At 44.8% G+C, this 12456-nt stretch overlaps 1 protein-coding gene across 8 annotated transcripts in view; it reads right to left on the bottom strand.

The window, feature by feature from the left end:
* Positions 1 to 12456, bottom strand: part of SLC4A2 (solute carrier family 4 member 2) — a 1509271-nt gene that overhangs the window by 475619 nt on the left and 1021196 nt on the right. The gene's annotated exons all lie outside the window — the stretch shown is intronic.

The raw sequence follows: 12456 nt of genomic DNA, 5'->3' as shown, positions 1-12456 counted from the left end.
CAAACCGGCTGCTGACTGTTAAGGCATTTTTTGTAAAACCATCTGGAGAGGGCTGTGCAACCAAAAGCCTTAAAGGTGGAGGCGGTACACCCAACCTAAAAAGTAAGCCAACTCTCTCTTACGGTAAGTTGCCCTGAAGAGTGGTCAGGCTTAACTCACGGAAGGGGAAGTGGGCTGACACAAATGTACACTTAGTCAACATGATTATCCAAAGAAAACACACCACGCTAGTATACTGAAAAATATACACCTTTATAAGATTACATATGGGATACATTACTCACCGTAATCGTATTTCTGATGCTTGTATCTGCTTAGATTCACATGCTTTGCATAGGCCGACATCTAGTGGAAGCTGCAGAGTATTACAGAAGGTTTATGGTTCTTTGAGTGTTTTGCCTGTGAAGTTGGGGTGACTCCCCTGTAATCAGACAGTCGTCCGGGTAGGGGTACACTGCGATTGGGTCCATGCGCAGGTGCGCAGCCATCACCGCCAGTACCTTGGTGAATACCCTTGTAGCAGACGCTATTCCGAAGGGCAGCACCTTGAATTGGTAGTGCTGGTTTGCTATCTTGAAACGCAAGAGTTTTCTGTGCCCTGGGAATATTGAAATATTAAAATATGCATCTTTCATATCCAGTATTGCCATGTAGTCCCCCCGCTTTAGCAGAGGGATTACTTCTTGTAGCGTTGTCATGCAGAATTTTTGTGGCTTTACATAAGCGTTTGCAGGGCATAGGTCTAATACTGGGCGCATAGTTAGATCTTTTTTTGGCACAAGGAAATAACATGAATAAATACCCTTTTTTACCTGGTTAGTTGGGATGATTTCTATGGCATCCTTGAGTAACAGCGCTGTGACCTCCTCAAGAAGCATGTGTTGTTCTTCCTTCGTGGTTGTTCTTTGTCAAGGGGGATGTTTGGAAGGTCGCTGGATTAGCTCCATGCCATAACCACCCTCTACGGTAGATAGCACCCACTTGTCTGTGGTGATTCCCTCCCATGCGTGGGTGAAGTGTGAAATACGCCCTCCTACTGGAGAGGCATGGGAGGTTACCTGAATGGTGGTCAATATTTTGGAGGTGTTGCACCACCTCTGGAAGTGGAGGACCCCCTCCCACCCGGTTACGGGATTGGCGTTGGCCCCTCTGGAAACCTTGTGAGGCTGTCCTTGGTGGGTTCCCCAGGATGAGCCCTGACTTTGTCCATAGCCTGAATCAGTTTGTGAGCTTTGAGCACGAAATCGACGAAAATTGCTTCCTCCTCTTTGGCCTGTAGGCTTATTTGTTAGCTGGCCTAGAGATTTTGGCAGATTTTAATGCATCCTCCACAGCCTTCCAAAACAGGACGTTGGGTTCCACCGGCATGTTAAGGAGTGTTGCCTGTGTTTCATGTTCGAGACCAGACTGGCGTAACCATGCATGGCGTTTAATGGCAATGATCCTGCATGCATTGTCTGCGGCATCTAAGTTGTTTTTTAAGATGCAGCTAGATACTGCCTTGCCATCTGCTGCTACTAGGGCAGTTGTGATTTGAGGGTTTCAGGAGCTGAAGCTATTAGTGTTGTCACCATGTCCCACTTGTGGCAGTTGTAGCTTGCCAGTATTGTTCCGTTATTCGCAATCCTCATTTGAAAAGCTGCTGAAGTGGCTACCTTTCTCCCCAGAGTGTAGAGTTTTTTACTCTCCCTATCGGGGGTGCTTCTGATGATGCTAAAGGTGTTCCGGGTCTCTTTCGAGTTGTGGTTACCACAAGAGAGTCCGGTTTTAGCTGGCCCCTGATGTAAAGTGGGTTTGATGGTGCTGGACACAAAGTTTTTTCAATGCGTAGGTTGATTGCCTGCGTTTGGTTCGAGGTCTCCAGAGAAGGTTGTATCCTCCTTTGGATGGATTGAAGGATTTGAATAAATTGGGTGGCGGCTTTCATGTCCCCACAATATATCTTCCACAATATCTTTCTCCAGCTGAGTGTCCTGGGTCTGAATTTGAAAGTGCTTGGCTGCCTTCATAAGCATATCGTTATTCAGTGTTTCATTGTCAACTGGTGAATATGACACTAGTGCGTCCTAGGTAACTGGAGAGGGTAAGTTGTACACATCCTCTTCGTCATCATCATAATAATGGTCTGTTTCTTTGATAGTACCATTGTTCTCAGTGCCTTTATTTAGATCATATAGATCACTATGGACTGGGTCCACTTGAGGTGAAATAGGAAGGGTGTCAGGACGTGGCCTCTTAGCTGGGGGCTGGGAAGACGAGGCCTCAGTACTTGTTCTTGTGGACTTGACATTTTGGATAGCTTGTGGGTTCTTCTCAAAGAAGTTAGCCATAAATGTCATCCTTGACATAACCCTGTCAATGTCTTCAGAGGTCCATGTCGCTGAACTTGGAATGACTCCAGGGTATTGAGGTGTAACCTGTTCCTGAGGTTTAGGCTGGGGCTGATGTGTAGGCTGGGCCTGAGCTGTAGGCTGGCCCTTGTTTTTCAAGGCCTCTGTTAAGGTCCCTTCCTCCTCTGAGTGTTTTCCCCTGTGAGGTGTGCTTGATTTCTCCTTGTGAGAGTGACTCTTGGAGGAGTGTTTATTTGAACTTTTTGCCTTAAGGAGGCTTTCAGGGACATGCTTTTGCAACAAGTGGGATAATCCCAAGCTCTTGGTGCCGTTGGCGTTTTCGAGGTGGAGAGTCAAATCTCGGCGGTGGAGGGGGCTGTCTTGTCTTTTGACTTACGGGGCCTGTCGTGAGGCGATCGGGACTTCGAGTGCTCAGAGAACAGGGATTCGGTGGACCTCCCCCTTGACACCGTGCGTGGGCGTTTGGTCAGTGTTGGTGTCGAATCTTGGCCCTTGGCTATGTGCTTAGTGCTGGGAGTAGTGTGAGTACTACCGCCACCGGGTGTCGTCCCCGTAACAGAGCCGCTGTTCTGTCTATTTGGGTTGGGGGCTAGCACTTGGGAATCTAACAGTTTCCCGTTGCCTTTGCTGTCTGAAACAACTGCGACGCTGTCATCATTGGAGGCTCCCTCCACGTCCATGGCGGCCTCGGCCTGCATGGCGTGATGGGCCCAGAGCTTTGTCTTTCGGTCCCGGAGCGTCTTTGGCTTGAAGAGCTTGCAGGCTCGACAATGGCCCTCGTTGTGGTCCCGCTCTAGACAAAGATTGCACACCTGGTGCTTGTCTACCCAGGGGAACTTCTTATTACAACTAGAGCAGAATTTAAATGGAGTGTTTTCCATGGTTAAACAAAATGGCAGCCAGGCAAGAATAGAGAATGTAAAGGGGAAAATGCATTCTCTAATGTCCCCCCGTCCACTCTCCCTACTGTTAGGGCTGAGGCCCAGTGCAGCCTTCCAAGGCAGAAGGGGTCAGTCGAATCAAGACTTTGTTAGACGTTCGTCATTTCCACCGCCGTCAAAGTTGTTGAAGTCGGTGTGGATAAAGGATAGAAAGAGTAACTAACTCTAATTTAACAATATATAAATGGCGTCAGCTGAAAAGAACTCCGCGATTAACGGTCTGTCACGATGGCGGAAAAAAACAATCTGAGGGACCTCGACACGTGAAGGGCCAATGGTACAGTGGACGTCACACTATGGATAGTATTACTGGCATGCCCTGTCGACGTCCTTTTTTGGGTTTCGAAAACAACAACTGTAATACTCCGCAGCTTCCGCTAGATGTCGGCCTACGCATAGGATGTGATCTAAGCAGATTCCACAAGCCTCAGAAATATATATATATCTGTTAGTTTCATGAGTACTTTAAGATGATATAACAATCAGTTTCACACAGTAGAAATACCTAGTGCAACAACAGTTAAGTTTCATCAAAGCCACAATACATTTCTATACTATATTACTGGCCCGCCATCTAGTGATCGGCTTCGTACATATAGAGAAGGGGGGGGAAGAGAAGGGAACCAGACATTAAAACACACTGTTATTAATAGTCATCACAGGAATTCTGATGCCAAACATAACACAATCACTGCTACCCTAAACAAATAAGACATGGAATTTGGAAAATTCAAATGTGCAACTTCTAGTTAATGTCAGGCCTAGAGGAGGGAAACATGTCCAACACAGCCAGAGGCTACCATTTAGATACATTTAGTCTGATAGCATCAAGACATTACACTTCAGGGAAAATGGATACAGTGTCACTAGAAATAGTTACAGTGTAATCAGGCATTATTATCAGTTGAAGTAGAAGATATGACTTTAAAAATACATACAAAATCGCAGGGCAAGCTAAATACTAGTTTTTGGCCTAAAACTCAGTGGACCCAAACTGGAAGCAGGAAACATTTTCAGGGGAAGGTACGTACCTCCAAAGTCACTTTAGAAGAGTGTCAGGTGAGTAGAATGTTTGCCATTGAAGCCAACGGACAAAATCAGGAGAAAAGGAGGTAAGTCACAGTACTATCCCACAAGTGTGCATCCAGTGGCAGAATACCCCAGGGGAGACCCAAAACAAGAGTTTGCTCAAGAGAGGTATGATTCAGAATGAACAGCCCCAGTAGAAGATGTAGCATAAAAGGATGAATTTTAATGAACGTTAATAGGGAAATGCAGTTGATGACCGCCTCCAAGAAATCTCGACCACAGAGACCCCTGAGGGTAAGTATCATGAATAAACTACCAGATGATGGCACATAGTTGGTAAGAACTCAAAAGGGGTCCTTACGAGATTGCCAGTAAGCTGCTGGTAGTACCGGCCGCTTACCAGCAATCTCAGTTTAATGTTTCCGCCGCCCGATTTCCCAGTATTACGGGCGGCGAAGTAATGGTAAGTTCCAATGGAATCAAGCACTGGCACCAGTGTTAGTGGTGCCTGTGCTTCAGTGAATTATCTGCCGGTATGGTGCTGAACTACTGGCAGGTCAGGCCTGCAGGTTGTTCACTGCCCCTAACTTCAGACTCAGAGTATGCCGGTCCGGAAAAGGTGCCGGTACATGTTTTTACTGGCACCTTATTTCTGAACTGGCATATTCGTAATGACCCCCAAAGTGTTGGTTCCTGAAAAGATGGTTCAAGGAAGGTAAAATAACCCAGTGAGTACAATGTTTATTTTCCAAGCACGATTTACCGTATCTGAAAAGCCAGAATCTTTAACCCAAAACCAACAATAACCTAGACGATGGAAAATAGGAACAATCACTCTTCCAAGGAGTGGGACCCTCAAGCCAGAAGCAAAAGCAGCATCAAGGATGACTAAAAGAAGGCAGGATAACTCAGCAAAGCAGGTCCTGACAACTCGAACAAAGGAAGGCAACCTAGCCACAGAAAATGGTCTACTACAGTGGCTGACCAAGAACAGTCCAGAAGAGCAGATAAGGTGGGATGATGGAAGTCTCAACACCCTAACATGTGATGCCAGTGACCAAGGCTGCATGACTATGGCGGTTGAATAAGAGCTGGTGGTTAAATGGCCTGGAGATGGTTGACCCCAGCATGGAAGGCCTCGCCCACCCAAAAAAGGGAGCCAGCAGGAGGATGGAGGAGGCCCTGGTATGATGTCTTGCAGTTATAAATGGTAGGTAACCATAGTTAAGCCAATGGACACAAGCACTTGATAGTACAGCCCTTTCTGATCCTTAAAATGCAGAAATGGCTCAAATATTGAGGGAAAAGTTAACTACCTGTCTTCTGTGAAAATCCAAACAGAATTTAGCTCAGACTCAGGGCCTCACACGCGAACAAGAAAGGGTAAGTCGGCCAGCTAATCTGGTTGTCCCCTGAATCCCCTAATCACCCCTACTCCCCCACAGAATGTGGTACAGTCTGCCCAGTGCCAGGAACTGGTCTACACCTGTTCAAACTACTATAGAGGTTTCATGGCTGGGCACATAAAGAGCCTATGTGTGCACAACACACTTTTTAGGTATGCCTCATTGTCTCGCTGAAGAAAATCAGCAATAGCAGGACTCCGAAAACTACGCTGGTACCCCAATGGCCAAAAAAAGGCTTTGGGAAAATGGCATTGTACTACCAATGCAGTAAATCAAATTGCACCTCTGGTGAAGGTTATGTTAAATTACAGCTGCCACCCGGTTATACACCTTAAAATCAATGCAGGGTAATATCATCACCATACGGCAAAAATAGGGTGCTTAAAACGCAGTCCTATCCCAGACACCTTATGGGCAACCATGAGAACATATTTGCTCAATGAGCCAAAAAAGGTTGCAATAGTAGGGAGACTTCTGTAAAACTCTTGGTTGATAGGCTGGTCGTTGCCTCCTAGTCTGATGATCACCAAAAATAGGTTGGGGATACAATAAAGATAAAGGAGAAAAACAAAACATTATGGGGACCATAAAATGGACCTTCTGAATTCCCCTAAATGAAATTCTTTCTTAACACAGATTTAATTGATTTGGTTACCAGGAGATACAAGATATGTTCCAGAGACATAGGCCTGGCAAGCCTGGGGTTCATGTGAGATCCAGGGGTCTTTCTTCAAAGTTGAGTTGCTTCCTGCATTGACAGGCCTTTCACACTTTCCATTACCCACACTTTGGTTGTCCAGTAGCCAGACCTCCTTTTGTCAGGCTGTGAAGGGTCAAGCAATAAGGTGTCTTCTGGAAGCAGAGGTTTCTGGAAGCTTGTAAGCCTCCTGTGCCCACCAGTTTCAAGGTGACAAGTCTGGTGTCTGAAGATCCCAGCAGACCTTCACTTTCAGAGCATGATATATGACAGTTGCCATAGTAGAGACTCCATGCAGTCCTCTTCAGGTTGATGCTGTCTTCTCAGGTGCTTTGGAATTCGTCCCAGTGAGTGACAAGGGTGAGGTGTAGGGAAACGTTCAAAAAGTTCTATAAAAAAGACTGAATGGGAGATTTGGCCAAATTTCAGCCGTTTGAAAATTCAGATCACGGAAGTGAAAGGGAACAGGCGTTGCAGGGATACAGCGAGTCAACGGCATACAACAAAGTGTGCCGCCACAAGGTAAGTATAGGGGTGGGGGCAAGGGCAAAGGCTGAACTGTTCAGAGGAGAAAAGACCGAAAGTTATTTTCCGAAAAATAACTTTCTTTCTTTACTGCCTCGAACATTTCAGCCGCTGGCTTCTAACCCCGATTCAGGTGTAGATTCTCATATCTTAGCTTCCAATCCCAATCATCCATCCTCTCAAACTTTTGATGGTCCTCAACTCACCTAAGGGATGCCACATTCAAAACTTTCAAGTTTCTCACCGGGCAAACACACCAGATGTGCATTCAACCTTGAATCCAGGACATCTTATTCAGTCACTGGCAAAATCTGTCCTGACTGCTCCTGCCAGATGCTTTCGGAGAAGGCAAATGTCATTACCATATCTAGTCACATATGTATCGTTTAACGCAAAGGAAACCAAAGCTTAGCTGTAGAACTCTTACAGGATTTCCAACAGAAGAGCACCAATTACGAGCTGCTTCAGGGAATAGGTATTTGTTCCTGAACTGTAAGAAAGTTCCAAAAACACTTACAAAATAATATTGGCATTAGCCTGTGGCATATACACAGAAAACTGTGGAAGGTTCTGAATCTAGGGAAACACAGGGTGCCTTTAAATCTCTCAAGTGGCATTTAACAAAGAGTTTCAGCCCTGAAGAGGCCTTAGATTAGTATCACTGTGGAAAAGGGTCAGTGAACCATCTTAGAAAAGTAAAAGGTTCAGGATGCTCAATCCAGAGCTACTACCTTGTACTGTCTACCTAACCAGGCCTGCAAATTCATTTGGCAAACAAATAATTTCCAGAAAATCATGGATCAATGTGAAATATTTCCAAAATTAAGACAAAGTATGAACTCAGTAATCAAGCAAGCAAACATTAACATCTGTAGTTTATGGGGATTTCTCCACCAAGATTAATTTTTAATTGCCACCCAAACTGTATGTGTGAAGCACAGCTTTCTAGAGTGCATCAGTCAATATGAACAACATCATTATCCCTTATAGAGCAATACTGCCAGACAGGATTGTGCGATCTTTGCCAAAGAGCTTTCCCCATCTGCTGACAAATATGATGCCTAGAAATAAATTGGACACCAGCATGAAGTGCTATATCAAATGTAGAAGAAGTATAAGGAGAGAAAATGCTGGTGATGCAGTGAAGAGCTAGGCTTCTGACTATTGAAGTAGACGATCTGGATTCCAATCCAAGCTTCCCTTCAAGACCAAAGTGGTTTAATGTGGGGCAAACATTTTTGCTTAAGTGTGTTTCAGTTTCCGTACCTCCATGTTTTCAATGTTAAGCACGGTTAGCCTCCCTTTCACCTTCATCACAGATTAGGTGGAATGTCAGACACATAAAGAGTGAACTCAGACATTAAAACTGCTCATAGCCAGGTTGCCTGTCGTTTTTTTATTTGATTAAACTTAAGCAAAGTCTGATTTTACTCACACCAAACGGGTTTTCAGTCCCAAACAGTAATCCAATCCAAGAGCTGGCAAATAAGAAACATTTCACACAAGTTGTGGAATATATCCCACAATGTGACACAAATCCAGTTCCCTGGATTGGGCATATTCACCTAAATGACCCAACAGTCAAGTCAAACACACCATAATCACCTGCAAACGAGGCATCAGTTCTGACTTGCTTTGACCTTACATGGTTTTCTCAACAATGTGAGCAGTTGTCCACAGAGAAGGAATACAAGCTAAAATAGCTTGTTCTGCCTCATTGGGCAGGATTGCTGATGTGCAGTTGTCTCTCTGGGTGGAGAGAGGAAAGAGTCAACATCTGGATTACCCTACTCAGTAGGGGCATTTCAGAATGAACTGCGATATGGGTTCAATAAAATGGATATGCAAATTGTTATTCCCCTCATTCCTGGGAGGCCCTAGGATAAAAGGGCAGAGTGAAAGAGGACAGTGGATAACAACAAACACCTGCATACTTGGTAGCCCACACATTTTATGGAGGGTGCCTCTCGTTTCTCTATTAAAAAATTGATTACATTTTTTAAACTTTATTCATCTAAAACAACACTTCCTCCTGATTTCTGTGATTCCCTTCCCAAAGATCTTTCATCCAGCCTTATCATCTGCTCTCGTGGTCTTCGGAGCAATTAAGCTTGTAATGTATGCTCAAAAAGTAACTAACATAACATTAAATCATTATCATTATTTGATTCAACTTGAGTCCATAAACATATATAATGAAAGATATACAAAATCTGTTAGTGCATATCTAAAACTAAGGTAAATAATAGAATGGATCTGTAGGGGTCTTATAGGTCACTGTCTATCTAAAACAATCGAGTACAATGCATAGTGCCCAAAAGTGTATGCTATTTTAATAATTTACCTCTGCACCTTAATATGTATCATTGTCATTTCCTTTCCATAGAATATATATTGTGAAAATAACTATCAATTGTACAAAAAAGCTAAAATATCCTGAAGAAATTATTGACAATTTAATTCCTAAAGCAAGAAATCCAGACTATGAATTTCAGTTTCTCTTGAATTTGCAAGACTTTAAAAAGAATGGGCAGTGCAAACCGGACCCTGGTCCCCTCCACTTAGCCCATGCTGGGTGGGAGACAGTCAAATGCCAGGCAAAATTGCTATTAGACATGCCAGAAAACCCATACACTCACACAGAAGGGTGCACCCCCTTCCCAACCAAACCTCACCAAAGCACAAACCCTGACCTCACCAGAAAGTGTAAAGCAACTGTAAAGCACTGACAACATCTAACATCCCCTCCCACCCCCCACAATGTATTCAGGCTCTTCTGTGATCTACAAATGGCAGCATGCCGGTGAAGTCTCACACAGACTATAAATCCAAAATGGTAGACATACACTTTACCCTTGGGAGGAACGGCAACTCTACAGCAAACAATAACAACACAGCACAAATATGGATACAGATGGCAGGCCCTAATACCCAGACTGGGCCAGGGGCAGAATCCACTAGAATATGAAAAGGACATCCCAGTAAGGGGAAGTGTGGCTGTTCAGAGAAGGAGGTTGTGGTAGGAGTTCAAAGCAAGTTGGCTGTCTAAGGTGTTTCAGGAGAGGAAACCGCAGGATGTGGCAGGAGGATGTTGGAGGAAAACAACCTGAGATAGAAGGAGGGAAATAATATGAAGTGGTTGGAGGAAGACATCCAGAGGTGGTATGAGGAAGACATCAGGAGATGATAGAAGGAAGACATCAGGGGTTGGGAGGACACAGGCATAAGGAGGGTGGTTGGGAACAGGTGAAAGCACAAACGTCCCAGGAGCAGAAACACTCAAGAGGGCAAACATACCAAGGCAGAAGGGGTATACTGACTGTGGAAGAAGGAACAATCCTATGGTGTGGCGTTGCGGGGAATCAGACCAGAGGAGAAGTAGAGGGGTGGGACAAAGGAAAAAAAAAACAGGATCTAGGAAAAGGGGGTTATAGAGCCCTCTATAGCTCCTCTGTGGAAAACAGACAAACCAAGTTGGCTCTATCTCAAACGGAAAGAGAAACACCACCTAATGATTAACCTTGTTGCAGAGAGAAAGTGACGTCTATGAGACATGAAAGAAGATTGGAGGTGGTTGTATACCACTAACAACCAGAAACAAGATAGCAGTCTGTATGAGAGCAAACTCCAGAGATTATCGACTGAGTGGGAGGTACACCGAAGTAATGCAAATCTTATAAGGAGATCTTTGAGATTGCAACCCTTTTTTTGTGTTGAACAAAAACGTTGGGACTGGCGAAGGGGGTGAGATAGAGAGGAAGTGAGGGAGAGAGTGGGAGATATTGAGAGAAAGAGAGCGCGAGAGAGAGAGGGAGAGACAGTTGTGTATTACTAGATTCCCTTTTATCAGGGAAAGAGAAACCATCTTCACAGTTCTAGGAAGAACATATTTTTGTTTGGGTCTGTTTATCATTTTGAAAAAGCTTTGTGAAGGACTTTTGGGTAAAGGCAGAAAGCAGCAGCTTAAAGCAACCTTGGGGAAAGGGAATTTAGATTCGAGTTCGGTCCAAGTCACTGAATTATTTGTTTTTCTGTACAGCAATTGTTAATAATAGGATAACGCTCCTCAACCCATGCACTTGGCTTGGTCTAGTCTGTTGATCAGTGTCCAGGATATGACAATTAGACCTAGCCCTGAGCCTGATAACTAGCTACTTATAGTATCATATTTTAAATCCAGCATATACACATGCCATCTACTAAGCCATTCTGCTCTTGCTGACAAGTGTACTACATCAAAATATTTATATCCACCAAGCTTACGGCCGTTCGATTATCAAACAAATGTGGCAAGTTACACTTACAAGTAGCAGCCTTAATAGAGTCACACAATGGAAAGCTTCTCACAGCATCAAGCCCATCTATCTCCTCTAACATGGTCCCAAAGGGTTGTCTGATGGCAGACACCAAGTGCTACTTGATGCACAATAGTTTCAATCCAGCTAAGTCAACAATATAGCAAACTCTATGTCAGCTTGAACACAAATTGATGGAGTTCAAAAAGCCAGGATGAACAGGGCCTTAATGAATTTCCTCTCGGGTAGAATGAGGCTTGACAAATTGTCATCATTTCAAAGCACTTGGAAGCTGGCAGTCACTTTTCGCTTGTACTGACCCCAAAATGAAAGAGGGAGAGCTTTGAACTGTGAGTGCACCAGAAACAGACAGCGTCTGGCACTGAGGACACTAAGGATCCATGAATGCAACTAAGCTACACAAAGAAACCCACCTGAATAAAGGCACTTCATTGACTGCTTAACCTATCCCATTTGATCTCCGCCTTCTCGCCTCATTTCCAGTGTTATGCGGATGACATGCAGCTCTCCTTCACGCTTCCCTCCACTGCCTCCTGCTCTTCCTCTCTCATTCCTGATTGTCTGACTGCTATTCAGGTATGGTGTGTGTTAACAATCTGCCTTAATGCCAGTCAGACTGAAATCCTTCTCATTGGAACCCCAGCTCCCTCCTACTCTCTGGCCGCCCTCCATGGGCCCCCTCCCCTCACCCTCTTATGAGTCAAAGAGCCTTGGTGTCATCTTTGACCCCTCTGTCTCCTTCTTTCCTCACATCAAAGACCTTGCCAAGAAGGCCGACTTTCTGCTGCACCTCCTCAGTGGCATTCTCCCTTTCCTTATCTTCCCCCAGAAACTCAATGTCTCCAGAGCTCTGGTCCTCCCTAGGCAGGACTACTGCAACAGCCTATTCCTCAATCTGCCTAAATCCGCCCTTCGCCCCTTCAACTAATCCACAATAGGACTGCAGGACTTATCCTTGGCCTCAAGCCCAGGGACTGCATCTCACCAGCCCTAAAATCTCTCCACTGGCTCCCGGTTGCTGCAAGGATCAAGTTCAAGACCCTTTGCATCATCCATAAGGCTTTCTGGGGCCTGGGACCCCGCTACATCCAACTCTCTCTCCCTAAATACCCCCCTTCGGTATTCTAGCTCCAACTCTCTGCAGATCAGATGTTTTTCCAAGCAGAGAGTGGGGGGTAGATCTCTCTCTTC

This window comes from Ambystoma mexicanum, chromosome 2p, assembly GCF_040938575.1.
Source record: "Ambystoma mexicanum isolate Mex_15411 chromosome 2p, UKY_AmexF1_1, whole genome shotgun sequence".
NCBI classification, from domain to species: Eukaryota; Metazoa; Chordata; class Amphibia; order Caudata; family Ambystomatidae; genus Ambystoma; species Ambystoma mexicanum.
Note: the sequence above shows the minus strand (reverse complement) of the source record. Positions and strands in the feature narration are given on the sequence as shown.